The following is a 19279-nucleotide window of genomic DNA, read 5'->3' on the forward strand; positions in this document are numbered from 1 at the left end:
ATCTGTAGTGACCCGAACTTTTCCATGTTTATATATATTAATTGAGATTGATATTTACACGATTAAATGTTTCCAACATGTTAAGCAATCAAACTTGTTAAGACTTGATTAATTGAAATATGTTTCATATAGACAATTGACCACCCAAGTTGACCGGTGATTCACGAACGTTAAAACTTGTAAAAACTATATGATGACATATATATGGATATATATATAGTTAACATGATACTATGATAAGTAAACATATCATTAAGTATATTAACAATGAACTACATATGTAAAAACAAGACTACTAACTTAATGATTTTTAAACGAGACATATATGTAACGATTATCGTTGTAAAGACATTTAATGTATATATATCATATTAAGAGATATTCATACATGATAATATCATGATAATATAATAATTTAAAATCTCATTTGATATTATAAACATTGGGTTAACAACATTTAACAAGATTGTTAACCTAAAGGTTTCAAAACAACACTTACATGTAACGACTAACGATGACTTAACGACTCAGTTAAAATGTATATACATGTAGTGTTTTAATATGTATTTATACACTTTTGAAAGACTTCAATACACTTATAAAAATACTTCTACTTAACAAAAATGCTTACAATTACATCCTCGTTCAGTTTCATCAACAATTCTACTCGTATGCACCCGTATTCGTACTCGTACAATACACAGCTTTTAGATGTATGTACTATTGGTATATACACTCCAATGATCAGCTCTTAGCAGCCCATGTGAGTCACCTAACACATGTGGGAACCATCATTTGGCAACTAGCATGAAATATCTCATAAAATTACAAAAATATGAGTAATCATTCATGACTTATTTACATGAAAACAAAATTACATATCCTTTATATCTAATCCATACACCAACGACCAAAAACACCTACAAACACTTTCATTCTTCAATTTTCTTCATCTAATTGATCTCTCTCAAGTTCTATCTTCAAGTTCTAAGTGTTCTTCATAAATTCCAAAAGTTCTAGTTTCATAAAATCAAGAATACTTTCAAGTTTGCTAGCTCACTTCCAATCTTGTAAGGTGATCATCCAACCTCAAGAAATCTTTGTTTCTTACAGTAGGTTATCATTCTAATACAAGGTAATAATCATATTCAAACTTTGGTTCAATTTCTATAACTATAACAATCTTATTTCAAGTGATGATCTTACTTGAACTTGTTTTCGTGTCATGATTCTGCTTCAAGAACTTCGAGCCATCCAAGGATCCATTGAAGCTAGATCCATTTTTCTCTTTTCCAGTAGGTTTATCCAAGGAACTTAAGGTAGTAATGATGTTCATAACATCATTCGATTCATACATATAAAGCTATCTTATTCGAAGGTTTAAACTTGTAATCACTAGAACATAGTTTAGTTAATTCTAAACTTGTTCGCAAACAAAAGTTAATCCTTCTAACTTGACTTTTAAAATCAACTAAACACATGTTCTATATCTATATTATATGCTAACTTAATGATTTAAAACCTGGAAACACGAAAAACACCGTAAAACCGGATTTACGCCGTCGTAGTAACACCGCGGGCTGTTTTGGGTTAGTTAATTAAAAACTATGATAAACTTTGATTTAAAAGTTGTTATTCTGAGAAAATGATTTTTATTATGAACATGAAACTATATCCAAAAATTATGGTTAAACTCAAAGTGGAAGTATGTTTTCTAAAATGGTCATCTAGACGTCGTTCTTTCGACTGAAATGACTACCTTTACAAAAACGACTTGTAACTTATTTTTCCGACTATAAACCTATACTTTTCTGTTTAGATTCATAAAATAGAGTTCAATATGAAACCATAGCAATTTGATTCACTCAAAACGGATTTAAAATGAAGAAGTTATGGGTAAAACAAGATTGGATAATTTTTCTCATTTTAGCTACGTGAAAATTGGTAACAAATCTATTCCAACCATAACTTAATCAACTTGTATTGTATATTATGTAATCTTGAGATACCATAGACACGTATACAATGTTTCGACCTATCATGTCGACACATCTATATATATTTCGGAACAACCATAGACACTCTATATGTGAATGTTGGAGTTAGCTATACAGGGTTGAGGTTGATTCCAAAATATATATAGTTTGAGTTGTGATCAATACTGAGATACGTATACACTGGGTCGTGGATTGATTCAAGATAATATTTATCGATTTATTTCTGTACATCTAACTGTGGACAACTAGTTGTAGGTTACTAACGAGGACAGCTGACTTAATAAACTTAAAACATCAAAATATATTAAAAGTGTTGTAAATATATTTTTGAACATACTTTGATATATATGTATATATTGTTATAGGTTCGTGAATCAACCAGTGGCCAAGTCTTACTTCCCGACGAAGTAAAAATCTGTGAAAGTGAGTTATAGTCCCACTTTTAAAATCTAATATTTTTGGGATGAGAATACATGCAGGTTTTATAAATGATTTACAAAATAGACACAAGTACGTGAAACTACATTCTATGGTTGAATTATCGAAATCGAATATGCCCCTTTTTATTAAGTCTGGTAATCTAAGAATTAGGGAACAGACACCCTAATTGACGCGAATCCTAAAGATAGATCTATTGGGCCTAACAAACCCCATCCAAAGTACCGGATGCTTTAGTACTTCGAAATTTATATCATATCCGAAGGGTGTCCCGGAATGATGGGGATATTCTTATATATGCATCTTGTTATTGTCGGTTACCAGGTGTTCACCATATGAATGATTTTTATCTCTATGTATGGGATGTGTATTAAAATATGAAATCTTGTGGTCTATTGTTACGATTTGATATATATAGGTTAAACCTATAATTCACCAACATTTTTGTTGACGTTTAAAGCATGTTTATTCTCAGGTGAATATTAAGAGCTTCCGCTGTTGCATACTAAAATAAGGACAAGATTTGGAGTCCATGTTTGTATGATATTGTGTAAAAACTGCATTCAAGAAACTGAATTCGATGTAACATATTTGTATTGTAAACCATTATGTAATGGTGGTGTGTAAACAGGATATTTTAGATTATCATTATTTGATAATCTACGTAAAGCTTTTTAAACCTTTATTTATGAAATAAAGGTTATGGTTTGTTTTAAAAATGAATGCAGTCTTTGAAAAACGTCTCATATAGAGGTCAAAACCTCGCAACGAAATCAATTAATATGGAACGTTTTTAATCAATAAGAACGGGACATTTCAGTTGGTATCAGAGCGTTGGTCTTAGAGAACCAGAAAATTTGCATTAGTGTGTCTTATCGAGTTTGTTAGGATGCATTAGTGAGTCTGGACTTCGACCGTGTTTTCTTTAAAAATGATTGCTCAACATTTTTGTTGGAAACTATATATTTTTAACATATGAATATTATGTGATATATTAATCTCTTAACGTGTTTGATATTATGTGATAGATGTCTACCTCTAGAACAAGTCCCATTGACTCACCTAATAATAATGAAGAGTCAAATGTAAATTGGAATGATTTGTGGACTGATTCACAAGTTCCCGAAGAGGAACCGGAAGAAGAGTCGGAACCGGAAGAAGAATCGGAACCGGAAGAAGAATCGGAACCGGATGAAGAAATAGAACCGGTGGGGGAAATAATAAAACGGTTAAGTAAAAGAAAATCCTCAACCAACCGACCAAAGTTAATTATGGTCAATGGTGTTTCCGCCAAGGAAGCAAAATATTGGGAGGATTACCAATTCTCCGATGAATCGGATTCCGACGAGAATTTCGATGATGTTATAGAAATTACCCCAACTGAATTTAAAAAGGCAAAAGAAAATAATAAGGGAAAGGGCATAAAAATAGAGAAATCTAATTCCAACCCCGATGACTTTATATGTATCGTCAACCCCCGAAGTCCTTAAGTTGTAACAATGACCCGGGAACCTCTAAACCACCAGGTTTTTCTAAACCAATGTGGACAACGACGGCTCGTATTAGGGGAACATCATATATCCCTAGAAACTTGGCAAAACGAACCAAAACCGAAGAAGAAGAAACGAGCGAGTCGGAATAAGATAGTTGTATTCGTGTGGTGTAATATATGTAATATAGTGTTCTTATGCTTTATGATATATGTAAAAATTGCTTGTATTAATAAGTATTTTTTTTATGAAACTAACTCTTGTCTATTTTACAGTTTAAAAACACAAAATGGATAGACAACCCAATATTTTAAGAGACCTACCCGGAGACATGATTGATGAAATCTTGTCTAGAGTCGGCCAGAATTCTTCGGCACAACTATTTAAGGCGAGATCAGTTTGTAAGACATTCGAAGAACGTTCCAAGAATGTCTTGGTTTATAAGAGACTTTCGTTTGAAAGATGGGGGATATCACATTGGGAAACCCATAAGTTACGATGTGTTTACTTTGACGCATATATTGCGGGGAACCCAAATGCTATTTTACGCAACGGGTTAAGAAATTATTTTGACTCAATATATCCGAATATTGGACTTCGTGATTTAGAAAAAGCGGCTAACATGCAACATAAAGAAGCATGTTATGCTTACGGATTAGTAATGTTCGCTTCTCACCAAAGTGAGAACAAGAACATCGGGCTACAACTATTAAACAAAACGTTTCCACAAGTGACGGAGTCGGTAATTGGGGTAAGAAATGAGGTTTTTAGATTATTACGGGACTGTTGGACATTACGTAACCCTCGTCCCTTTGATGACGTTACAACACGCTGTCTTATCAACGGCCATAACGGTTATGTTGCACAAGACCAAGGATGGGAAGTAGTCCTAGTAAAACCAGAATGCATGACTTGTTTCTGGACGTATGAATTACGTGCCTTTATTGCCTTTGCCGAACGACTTGTGTACTAGCTAGAATTGTCTTCACAACTATCTTGTATCAAAGTTATTGTGTGCTATATTTCATGCTTTATGTAAAATAAGCGGTATTGTAAGTTTGTAAAATATTGTAAAAAAGTTTGAACGCGAAATATTATTACAATCAGTTTTTCATATAGAATTGTAGTAGTTGAATTGTATATTAGCTACTAAGTATGAACTTAACGGGTAGGTACTACCCGAATTTAAACTTATAAAACGCTAATATGAAGAAAAAGCTTTTATAAATGAGTTCATATTATGCTACGAAATACTATTAACTACTCTTAATATTCTGTATGATTAACTTGTTCCATTTAACTATTTTGAAGGAAATGGCACCGACTACTCGACACACCGTGAATATGAATGAAGAGGAATTCCGTACTTTTCTAGCTTCAAACATAGCCGCAGTACAGGCTGCGCTACATACCAACAATAACCTTGGATCTAGCAGTACAGGAAATCGTGTAGGATGCACCTACAAAGAATTCACTGCCTGCAAACCTTTGGAATTTGATGGAACCGAAGGACCGATCGGATTAAAACGGTGGACCGAGAAGGTTGAATCGGTGTTTGCCATAAGTAAGTGTACTGAAGAGGACAAAGTGAAGTACGCTACGCATACCTTCACAGGTTCTGCGTTAACATGGTGGAATACCTATCTAGAGCAAGTGGGACAAGATGATGCGTACGCACTACCGTGGTCAGCATTCAAGCACTTGATGAACGAGAAGTACCGTCCCAGAACCGAGGTCAATAAGCTCAAGACAGAACTTAGAGGGTTACGAACCCAAGGATTTGATATTACCACGTACGAAAGACGATTCACAGAATTGTGCCTATTGTGTCCGGGAGCATTCGAAGATGAGGAAGAGAAGATCGACGCGTTTGTGAAAGGATTACCGGAAAGAATCCAAGAAGATATAAGTTCACACGAGCCTGCCTCCATACAACAGGCATGTAGAATGGCTCACAAACTAGTGAACCAGATTGAAGAAAGAATTAAAGAACAGACTGCTGAAGAGGCCAATGTGAAGCAAGTCAAAAGAAAGTGGGAGGAAAACGGTGATAAGAATCACCAATACAACAACAACAGCAATTACAACAATAATCGCAACAATTATCCCAACAATCGCAACATCAATCGCAACTACAACAAACGGCCCAACAACAACAACAACAACAACAGCAACTACAACAATCATCCCAACAACAATAATAACCGCAACAACAACAACAATCAGAAGCAGCTATGCCAAAGGTGTGAAAAGAATCACTCGGGGTTCTGCACCAAATTTTGCAACAAGTGTAAAAGAAATGGTCATAGCGCGGCGAAGTGTGAGGTCTACGGACCAGGGGTTAATAGAACGAAAGGAACAAATGGTGTCGGAACGAGTAATGGCGGAGCAAGTAGTGTCGGAGCAAGTTATGCCAATGTAGTTTGTTATAAATGTGGAAAACCAGGCCACATTATTAGAAATTGCCCGAACCAGGAGAACACGAATGGACAAGGCCGTGGAAGAGTTTTCAATATTAATGCGGTAGAGGCACAGGAAGACCCGGAGCTTGTTACGGGTACGTTTCTTATTGACAATAAATCTGCTTACGTTTTATTTGATTCGGGTGCGGATAGAAGCTATATGAGTAGAGATTTTTGTGCTAAATTAAGTTGTCCATTGACGCCTTTGGATAGTAAATTTTTACTCGAATTAGCAAATGGTAAATTAATTTCAGCAGATAATATATGTCGGAATCGAGAAATTAAACTGGTTAGCGAAACATTTAAGATTGATTTGATACCAGTAGAGTTAGGGAGTTTTGATGTGATAATCGGTATGGACTGGTTGAAAGAAGTGAAAGCGGAGATCGTTTGTTACAAAAATGCAATTCGCATTATACGAGAAAAAGGAAAACCCTTAATGGTGTACGGAGAAAAGGGCAACACGAAGCTACATCTTATTAGTAATTTGAAGGCACAAAAACTAATAAGAAGAGGTTGCTATGCTGTTCTAGCACACGTCGAGAAAGTACAAACTGAAGAAAAGAGCATCAATGATGTTCCCATTGCAAAAGAATTTCCCGATGTATTTCCGAAAGAATTACCGGGATTACCCCCACATCGATCCGTTGAATTTCAAATAGATCTTGTACCAGGAGCTGCACCAATAGCTCGTGCTCCTTACAGACTCGCACCCAGCGAGATGAAAGAACTGCAAAGCCAATTACAAGAACTTTTAGAGCGTGGTTTCATTCGACCAAGCACATCACCGTGGGGAGCTCCTGTTTTGTTTGTCAAGAAGAAAGATGGTACATTCAGGTTGTGTATCGACTACCGAGAGTTGAACAAACTTACCATTAAGAACCGCTACCCACTACCGAGAATCGACGACTTATTTGATCAACTACAAGGCTCGTCTGTTTATTCAAAGATTGACTTACGTTCCGGGTATCATCAAATGCGGGTGAAAGAAGATGATATTCCAAAGACTGCTTTCAGAACACGTTACGGTCATTACGAGTTTATGGTCATGCCGTTTGGTTTAACTAATGCACCAGCTGTGTTCATGGACCTTATGAACCGAGTGTGTGGACCATACCTTGACAAGTTTGTCATTGTTTTCATTGATGACATACTTATTTACTCAAAGAATGACCAAGAACACGGTGAACATTTGAGAAAGGTGTTAGAAGTATTGAGGAAGGAAGAATTGTACGCTAAGTTTTCAAAGTGTGCATTTTGGTTGGAAGAAGTTCAATTCCTCGGTCACATAGTGAACAAAGAAGGTATTAAGGTGGATCCGGCAAAGATAGAAACTGTTGAAAAGTGGGAAACCCAGAAAACTCCGAAACACATACGCCAGTTTTTAGGACTAGCTGGTTACTACAGAAGGTTCATCCAAGACTTTTCCAGAATAGCAAAACCCTTGACTGCATTAACGCATAAAGGGAAGAAATTTGAATGGAATGATGAACAAGAGAAAGCGTTTCAGTTATTGAAGAAAAAGCTAACTACGGCACCTATATTGTCATTGCCTGAAGGGAATGATGATTTTGTGATTTATTGTGATGCATCAAAGCAAGGTCTCGGTTGTGTATTAATGCAACGAACGAAGGTGATTGCTTATGCGTCTAGACAATTGAAGATTCACGAACAAAATTATACGACGCATGATTTGGAATTAGGTGCGGTTGTTTTTGCATTAAAGACTTGGAGGCACTACTTATATGGGGTCAAAAGTATTATATATACCGACCACAAAAGTCTTCAACACATATTTAATCAGAAACAACTGAATATGAGGCAGCGTAGGTGGATTGAATTATTGAATGATTACGACTTTGAGATTCGTTACCACCCGGGGAAGGCAAATGTGGTAGCCGATGCCTTGAGCAGGAAGGACAGAGAACCCATTCGAGTAAAATCTATGAATATAATGATTCATAATAACATTACTACTCAAATAAAGGAGGCGCAACAAGGAGTTTTAAAAGAGGGAAATTTAAAGGATGAAATACCCAAAGGATCGGAGAAGCATCTTAATATTCGGGAAGACGGAACCCGGTATAGGGCTGAAAGGATTTGGGTACCAAAATTTGGAGATATGAGAGAAATGGTACTTAGAGAAGCTCATAAAACCAGATACTCAATACATCCTGGAACGGGGAAGATGTACAAGGATCTCAAGAAACATTTTTGGTGGCCGGGTATGAAAGCCGATGTTGCTAAATACGTAGGAGAATGTTTGACGTGTTCTAAGGTCAAAGCTGAGCATCAGAAACCATCAGGTCTACTTCAACAACCCGAAATCCCGGAATGGAAATGGGAAAATATTACCATGGATTTCATCACTAAATTGCCAAGGACTGCAAGTGGTTTTGATACTATTTGGGTAATAGTTGATCGTCTCACCAAATTATCACACTTCCTACCAATAAGAGAAGATGACAAGATGGAGAAGTTAGCACGACTGTATTTGAAGGAAGTCGTCTCCAGACATGGAATACCAATCTCTATTATCTCTGATAGGGATGGCAGATTTATTTCAAGATTCTGGCAGACATTACAGCAAGCATTAGGAACTCGTCTAGACATGAGTACTGCCTATCATCCACAAACTAATGGGCAGAGCGAAAGGACGATACAAACGCTTGAAGACATGCTACGAGCATGTGTTATTGATTTCGGAAACAGTTGGGATCGACATCTACCGTTAGCAGAATTTTCCTACAACAACAGCTACCATTCAAGCATTGAGATGGCGCCGTTTGAAGCACTTTATGGTAGAAAGTGCAGGTCTCCGATTTGTTGGAGTGAAGTGGGGGATAGACAGATTACGGGTCCGGAGATTATACAAGAAACTACCGAGAAGATCATCCAAATTCAACAACGGTTGAAAACCGCCCAAAGTCGACAAAAGAGCTACGCTGACATTAAAAGAAAAGATATAGAATTTGAAATTGGAGAGATGGTCATGCTTAAAGTTGCACCTTGGAAAGGCGTTGTTCGATTTGGTAAACGAGGGAAATTAAATCCAAGGTATATTGGACCATTCAAGATTATTGATCGTGTCGGACCAGTAGCTTACCGACTAGAGTTACCTCAACAACTCGCGGCTGTACATAACACTTTCCACGTCTCGAATTTAAAGAAATGTTTTGCTAAAGAAGATCTCACTATTCTGTTAGATGAAATCCAAATCAACGAAAAACTTCAATTCATCGAAGAACCCGTCGAAATAATGGATCGTGAGGTTAAAAGACTTAAGCAAAACAAGATACCAATTGTTAAGGTTCGATGGAATGCTCGTAGAGGACCCGAGTTCACCTGGGAGTGTGAAGATCAGATGAAGAAGAAATACCCGCATCTATTTCCAGAAGATTCGTCAACACCTTCAACCGCTTAAAATTTCGGGACGAAATTTATTTAACGGGTAGGTACTGTAGTGACCCGAACTTTTCCATGTTTATATATATTAATTGAGATTGATATTTACATGATTAAATGTTTCCAACATGTTAAGCAATCAAACTTGTTAAGACTTGATTAATTGAAATATGTTTCATATAGACAATTGACCACCCAAGTTGACCGGTGATTCACGAACGTTAAAACTTGTAAAAACTATATGATGACATATATATGGATATATATATAGTTAACATGATACTATGATAAGTAAACATATCATTAAGTATATTAACAATGAACTACATATGTAAAAACAAGACTACTAACTTAATGATTTTTAAACGAGACATATATGTAACGATTATCGTTGTAAAGACATTTAATGTATATATATCATATTAAGAGATATTCATACATGATAATATCATGATAATATAATAATTTAAAATCTCATTTGATATTATAAACATTGGGTTAACAACATTTAACAAGATTGTTAACCTAAAGGTTTCAAAACAACACTTACATGTAACGACTAACGATGACTTAACGACTCAGTTAAAATGTATATACATGTAGTGTTTTAATATGTATTTATACACTTTTGAAAGACTTCAATACACTTATCAAAATACTTCTACTTAACAAAAATGCTTACAATTACATCCTCGTTCAGTTTCATCAACAATTCTACTCGTATGCACCCGTATTCGTACTCGTACAATACACAGCTTTTAGATGTATGTACTATTGGTATATACACTCCAATGATCAGCTCTTAGCAGCCCATGTGAGTCACCTAACACATGTGGGAACCATCATTTGGCAACTAGCATGAAATATCTCATAAAATTACAAAAATATGAGTAATCATTCATGACTTATTTACATGAAAACAAAATTACATATCCTTTATATCTAATCCATACACCAACGACCAAAAACACCTACAAACACTTTCATTCTTCAATTTTCTTCATCTAATTGATCTCTCTCAAGTTCTATCTTCAAGTTCTAAGTGTTCTTCATAAATTCCAAAAGTTCTAGTTTCATAAAATCAAGAATACTTTCAAGTTTGCTAGCTCACTTCCAATCTTGTAAGGTGATCATCCAACCTCAAGAAATCTTTGTTTCTTACAGTAGGTTATCATTCTAATACAAGGTAATAATCATATTCAAACTTTGGTTCAATTTCTATAACTATAACAATCTTATTTCAAGTGATGATCTTACTTGAACTTGTTTTCGTGTCATGATTCTGCTTCAAGAACTTCGAGCCATCCAAGGATCCATTGAAGCTAGATCCATTTTTATCTTTTCCAGTAGGTTTATCCAAGGAACTTAAGGTAGTAATGATGTTCATAACATCATTCGATTCATACATATAAAGCTATCTTATTCGAAGGTTTAAACTTGTAATCACTAGAACATAGTTTAGTTAATTCTAAACTTGTTCGCAAACAAAAGTTAATCCTTCTAACTTGACTTTTAAAATCAACTAAACACATGTTCTATATCTATATGATATGCTAACTTAATGATTTAAAACCTGGAAACACGAAAAACACCGTAAAACCGGATTTACGCCGTCGTAGTAACACCGCGGGCTGTTTTGGGTTAGTTAATTAAAAACTATGATAAACTTTGATTTAAAAGTTGTTATTCTGAGAAAATGATTTTTATTATGAACATGAAACTATATCCAAAAATTATGGTTAAACTCAAAGTGGAAGTATGTTTTCTAAAATGGTCATCTAGACGTCGTTCTTTCGACTGAAATGACTACCTTTACAAAAATGACTTGTAACTTATTTTTCCGACTATAAACCTATACTTTTCTGTTTAGATTCATAAAATAGAGTTCAATATGAAACCATAGCAATTTGATTCACTCAAAACGGATTTAAAATGAAGAAGTTATGGGTAAAACAAGATTGGATAATTTTTCTCATTTTAGCTACGTGAAAATTGGTAACAAATCTATTCCAACCATAACTTAATCAACTTGTATTGTATATTATGTAATCTTGAGATACCATAGACACGTATACAATGTTTCGACCTATCATGTCGACACATCTATATATATTTCGGAACAACCATAGACACTCTATATGTGAATGTTGGAGTTAGCTATACAGGGTTGAGGTTGATTCCAAAATATATATAGTTTGAGTTGTGATCAATACTGAGATACGTATACACTGGGTCGTGGATTGATTCAAGATAATATTTATCGATTTATTTCTGTACATCTAACTGTGGACAACTAGTTGTATGTTACTAACGAGGACAGCTGACTTAATAAACTTAAAACATCAAAATATATTAAAAGTGTTGTAAATATATTTTTGAACATACTTTGATATATATGTATATATTGTTATAGGTTCGTGAATCAACCAGTGGCCAAGTCTTACTTCCCGACGAAGTAAAAATCTGTGAAAGTGAGTTATAGTCCCATTTTTAAAATCTAATATTTTTGGGATGAGAATACATGCAGGTTTTATAAATGATTTACAAAATAGACACAAGTACGTGAAACTACATTCTATGGTTGAATTATCGAAATCGAATATGCCCCTTTTTATTAAGTCTGGTAATCTAAGAATTAGGGAACAGACACCCTAATTGACGCGAATCCTAAAGATAGATCTATTGGGCCTAACAAACCCCATCCAAAGTACCGGATGCTTTAGTACTTCGAAATTTATATCATATCCGAAGGGTGTCCCGGAATGATGGGGATATTCTTATATATGCATCTTGTTATTGTCGGTTACCAGGTGTTCACCATATGAATGATTTTTATCTCTATGTATGGGATGTGTATTGAAATATGAAATCTTGTGGTCTATTGTTACGATTTGATATATATAGGTTAAACCTATAATTCACCAACATTTTTGTTGACGTTTAAAGCATGTTTATTCTCAGGTGAATATTAAGAGCTTCCGCTGTTGCATACTAAAATAAGGACAAGATTTGGAGTCCATGTTTGTATGATATTGTGTAAAAACTGCATTCAAGAAACTGAATTCGATGTAACATATTTGTATTGTAAACCATTATGTAATGGTCGTGTGTAAACAGGATATTTTAGATTATCATTATTTGATAATCTACGTAAAGCTTTTTAAACCTTTATTTATGAAATAAAGGTTATGGTTTGTTTTAAAAATGAATGCAGTCTTTGAAAAACGTCTCATATAGAGGTCAAAACCTCGCAACGAAATCAATTAATATGGAACGTTTTTAATCAATAAGAACGGGACATTTCAAAATCCACGGTCTAGCAGTTCCTGTAGTTGACTCTGCAACTCTTGCAGTTCGAAAGGTGCAAGTCAATAAGGTGCGCGAGCTACAGGTGCAGCTTCTCTAACTAGATCGATCTGGAACTCCACTGATCTCGGCGGGGTAATCCCGGCAATTCTTCTGGAACGACGTCAGAAAATTCGTTCACAATTCGCACTTCATCCACACTTCTCTCCTTAGTTTCTAACTTCTTTACGTGTGCCAAAACAGCAAAACGCCCCTTTTTCATAACCTTTTGTGCCTTCAAGCAACTAATAAGGTTCAACTTTGGGCTACATCTATCTCCGTAAATAATCAGTGGCTCACCATCTTCGCGAGGTATACAAAGAATCTTCTCACCAGAGATAACTTCGGCTCTTACCTTGGACAACCAGTCCATACCGACTATCACATCAAAGCTTCCCAACTTAATGTGTATCAAATCAATCTCAAAATCCACACCAGCTAAGTTTATAATACCTCCTCGGCCAATTTGGTCAACTTTCTCAAGTTTTCCATTGGCTACTTCGACAAGTATACTTTCATCCAAAGGTACTAACGACCAATCTATCTTAGAGCAAAAGTGTCTACATACATAACTGCTATCGGCACCGGTATCAAACAGGACAGAAGCAAATAGTTTATTGACAGTGAATGTACCTGTAACCAAGTCAGGATCTTCACGTGCATCTCTGGCATTCATGTTGAAGACTCTTCCACGTGCTGGCCCGCCATCCTTCTTCTTGTTAGGACATTCATTCTTGAAGTGGCCCTGTTGATTGCACTCAAAACACTTCCTTGGTCCACTTGGGTTCGTCCTCACAGCTGGGGCAGTGATCTTACAATCTCTGTCGATGTGCCCAGTCCTTTTACACTTCTCACACACTATGTTGCATTATCCAGTGTGATGCTTGTTGCATATCTTACACTGGGGAAGACTACCTTTGTAGTTAGGGTTAGAGATAGGGTTCGGGTTAAGATTCTTCCAGTCGTTGTTTCCCTTAAAATTCTCATACTTCTTAGTCGGGTTCTGGTCAAAACCTTTTCCCTTACTTCTGTCCCACTTACGTTTCCCATTACTAGATCCCGATTCTAATTTTGCCTTCTCTGGCTCTTGGCGGGTAATTTGATTTATCAGGGTGTGCGACATACGCATAGCTTCTAAGACATTCGCTGGTTTCGATGAAGTGACATTTCCTTGAATGTCCTTGCGGAGTCCCCACATATACCTCTCCATCCGTTTGTACTCCAGAGTAACCATTGTGGGGCACATCAAAGCTAACTCCAAGTACCTTCGGTTATAGCCATCAAGGTCAGTACCTACAACTTTCAGTTCCCAAAACTCCGCTTCCATTTTCTGAATTTCGGTTTTGGGGCAGTACTCCTCGATCATAGCCCTCTTAAATTCCTCCCATGGTGTAGCATAAGCTTCATCAATTCACCGAGCCTGGGCGAGCGTATTCCACCAAGTCAAAGCGCCATCCGACAAAGTGTAGGATGCGAGCTTAGTCTTATTCCCTTCGGAGCAGTTACTCACACGGAACACAACTTCCAACTTCTCAAACCATCTCGTCAGCCCAAATGGCCCTTCTGTTCTACTGAAATTGTGGGGCTTGCAGCTTTGGAATTCCTTGAAAGTACACCCATTCTAGAAGTTCGGGTTAGCCGGTGGAGCTTGGGGGTTGGCATTCGCCATAGCTGCGGCTACTCGAGCGGCTATCATCTCCTCAAGTTGTGTTACGGTGGGAATTTCTCTTGGACCTCTTCCGTTAGCCATCGATCTTCCAAACAAAAATTTTGACTTAAGTCAAAATCCATTAACCAACAACGTCACGGCATACGATAAACAACATGGAATCAACACAGTACACGATAACTAAGCATGGCAACAAGTAGCAGGTAGCACAAAAGCCAATATGTAATAAAATGTCGTGCAATAGATCAACAACAGTAGTTTGTTAGGACCCCGAAGTTGTATAGTGTTAATGTGAAATATGCTTAAATGAAGGTTCATTAGAAGAGGGCTATATAAGGAACCTAAGTAGTCCTAATTAGATAGCTATTGCATAATTGAGTTCTAGAAGCTGTGGAATGTAAATCTTATTGATTCTGTCTCATACCGAGTCTCCTTCACATTTTTTGAATCTCATTCTAACTTGTCTTTTCTTCTAACCTCAACATGATCTGACCAATCATTTGGTATCAGAGCTTTCAGGGAGTGATATTACATCACTAGACCGATCCAGAGATTGAAGATTACAGAATCTGAGCCCTCTCGGTATATTGAATCAGATTCGGTATAATCGAATCTGATAATCTGACATTTAGATTCTTGTGATAAGTTCAGTGAAGGTGTATTAGGTTGATTAGAAAGAGTTTCGATCATCATTACAGTTTTTAACATCAATTATGAAGAATCAAGTTGATTTTTAGAGTTCGTGGCTAAAACTCTCGGTATTCATCATTTCCAGCTTGATTCTGTAGTTTAGTAAAAGTTTGAGGTTTCAGTTGTGATCGTGAGGTGTTTAATCACATTTCTGACGGCTTAATTTCATCAATTCTTCAAGTTTTGAAGATTTGATCTACATTCGGTATCGTAACTGCCATACCGAATCTGCTTCAAAGTTATTAATTCTCAATCAGTGTTGCAGATTGTGGTGTGTTTGTGATTCTATCACATTCAGTTTGATCATACGCAGCTAATTGATGTGATTTGAGAAAGGATTCGTTTGAATTCTAAGTTTTTCATACTTAGATTCAGTATTGTCAACTGCTACAGTTGACATTCGGTATCCTATACATTCGGTATCTTTGATATTTTGTGTGATACTAACTTGTTTCCTTGTGTAGCAAGGTTACAGAATTTAATTCAAAGGAATTGAATTGTGTTTGAATTCAAATTCATACAGAATCTGACTACCGAGTCAGATACCGAATCAGAATCTCGATATCACTTAATTCCTTGGTTTTAAGTGTTCTCAGACTACAAGTCTTGTGATTACCGAATGTATACTGAATCTGGGTGTGTTACTTGTATTTCTGATCAGTTTCTGATACAGAATCTGGTTTACCGAATCTGCTACAGTACAGAATCTGTACCGAATCTGCTACAGTACCGAATCAGATACCAAATCTGACATTCTTGTTAGATTGTTGTGATTTTTCATCCTAGATTTGTGTAATACCGAATCTTTACCGAATCTACCTCATTTTCAAGATGTCTACTCAAGATACTTTGATCATTGGATCATATTCCCGTCCTCCAGTGTTGTTTGATGGCAAGTACACTCAGTGGCTTCACCGAATCACTCAGTACATAGATTATAAGGGTGAGAAAGAAAAGTACATATGGGCTTCTCTGAGAGATGGTCCATTTGTAGATTATCATCCGGATACTGGTATGCCAATTCCAGTCTATGAACTTTCTGGTGATAAACGTGAGAGAGCTCAGGGTGACATAGAAGCAAAGAACATTGTTATGCAAGCTATCCCGTATGAGTTGTTTGAAAATGTTGATAGCAACACCACAGAAAAAGATATATGGGATGAGAACAAACGACAGCAAGAAGGTTATGACATGTCAGATGTTACTAAATTGAATAAGGCTCTGAGAATTTATGAAGATTTCAAGCAGGAACCTGATGAACCACTCAAGGATACCTACCGAAATTTCAATGGTGTTCTCAATGAGTTGAAAAGGTGTAAGATCATAAAAGTAAATGCTGAAGTCAACATGAAATTTCTCAAAAAGCTCAATGTTGATTGGCTTCCTTATGGAACCATTATTCGATCTACCAAAGAGATTGACAAGTTGACTATTCATGAGCTTGTTGGAGTTCTTATGCATTACCAACCTGAAGTATCTAAACTTCAAGAAGGAAGGAAAGAGTATTCTCCGGGCAATCCACTTGCCCTAATTGCCAAAAAGAAGAGCAAATCATTTACGACTTCCAAAAGCTTGTCCAAGAAAGTGCTTGTTGAAGAATCAACTGATTCTGAAGAGTTGAATCTTTCTGATGTTGATGATTCTCACCTTGAATTAGTCAAGATGGCAGCCATGTTCACAAAAGCCTTGAACAAACATAAGTTCAAAGGCAAATCAAGCAATCAACGTAAGAATTCATCATCTTCCTCATACTACAAGAAAGCTGATCAATCAAAACAACATCAACGTGCTGATGATTCCAAAAAGGATGATTCAATTTGTTTCAATTGCGGCAAAGCTGGTCATTACTCTCGTGAGTGCAAGATACCTAAGAAGAAGGATGCAGCTTACTACAAGAAGAAAATGTTGATGGCTAAGATTGTAGAAACTGGGGGAGAGCTGAAACCGGTTGATGATACTTGGTTTAACTGGACTGATGATTCAGATTCAGAGGTGGAACATGCAAATGTTTGCAAGGTGACTAAGCTCATCAAAGCTAAGGAAGCAATGGAGAATTCTGACTCAGTATCTGATGATGATGAGGTACAATCATCTGAAATTCCATCTGATTTTATAAATGTGTATAATGACATGATGAAGAATTTGGTCTCAATGTCAAAAGAAGTCAAAGGTTTAAAATCTGAAAACAAGGTTTTAAAAGATAAAATCAAACTTTCTGAGACCAAACCATCTTCATCTAAATCACAATCGGAATTACAAAGATTGACTGTCCAACTCAGCTCCACAGAAACTGAGTTGGAAGATCTTAAAAAATCAATTCATCTGATTAAAGTCGAAAGGACAGAATATCGTCTAAAATCGGAACGACTTGCAGAAAAAGTTCTTTTTTTAGAAAAAGATCTTTCTGATTTGAAAACTCAACATGAACCCACACTTTCAAAGCTAAACAAGAAAATTATTCAATTGGAAAACACCATAATTGAAAAGAACTCTGAAGTTTCTTCATTTTCAGAAGAGTCTTTTCAAATGAAAGCACAATTTGCTCGATATGACGAAAAACTCTATCGAACAGAGCAATCCAAAGCTATCATGAATATGGAACTTTCAAAACAAATGATTTTCATGAATAGACCAAAAACGTTTCATGGTGAAAAGTGGGAGTTGGGTTATGAAGATCCTAAGATCTTAGATAATGCTTTAAAAAAGATTCCAGGATTGTATCATTCTGATTACTTTCAAGCTGGTTTACCATCTCATTTTGTGCATGCTTCTAATGCTGATTTTGATGATATTATTGTTAATCGCAAATCTAGGAAATAACATCAAATTAGCTTAATGTATGAGAAAATCAATGCTAAACTGGGTAAATCAAATCCTGATTTCTTGAAGGAACTTGTTGAAACTGAAAAGAGTATGCAACATGAAAATTATGTGCCTAAGCGTAGACTGATTTATATCCCAATACTCATGCTAGAGAAATACATTTTAATGCTTGAGAATGAAGTGTTTAACAAACCTATTTCTAGCATTATTGCCATAGATGAGGTGTTTGATGAACCAATTTTTGATGTGAAACCAATACTACCAGCCTTACCTGCATGTTCTAATAATGTTTTTCATGAAGACCTAGCACATGAACTAACTGTCTTCTTTGAGACAGAATCCCTAGGTCAAACTGATTTAGATGTAAAGGTAGAACCTCGAAATGAACAAACTGTTGAAAACTTGATAGACTTTGACACAACAATTGATCCTTTAAATGAATTTTATGCAAACATACCTGTTGTACGAAACTTAAAATGTATATTAGGTATAGTTGAACAATAAAATGTTGATTTGCAACTTAAGTGTCAATCATTAGAACAAATGCTAAGAAAGAATGTACTTATGATTTTAAGGAAGGTGAAGTGCTAGTTTCTGCAGAGGAATTATTTCTTGAAATTAAGAGCTTAAAACAAAAAATAATTCAACTGAAACAGGCTAACACACTTAAGCAGTCATCTACTGTTAAAACCAATGTGTCTGAATGTGTTGGTGGGATTAATAAGAAGGGGAAGTGGACAACAACATCTACGGATGTAAAAGCCATTACTATTCTTTAAAACCCACTACGTTCTCAATTTGGTAAACGTGTTTCAAAATTTGCACCTTCAACCCAATGTGTTGTCAAGAGAGTTCATTCTCAAAATGGTTATGTGTTAACTGAAAAGATTCCCATGATTCCAATGTCAAATCAATCAAAGGAAAGTCTTTTAATGAAATCAGTCAAGTCAACACAACACA

Source organism: Rutidosis leptorrhynchoides, chromosome 3, assembly GCF_046630445.1.
Source record: "Rutidosis leptorrhynchoides isolate AG116_Rl617_1_P2 chromosome 3, CSIRO_AGI_Rlap_v1, whole genome shotgun sequence".
Lineage (NCBI taxonomy): Eukaryota > Viridiplantae > Streptophyta > Magnoliopsida > Asterales > Asteraceae > Rutidosis > Rutidosis leptorrhynchoides.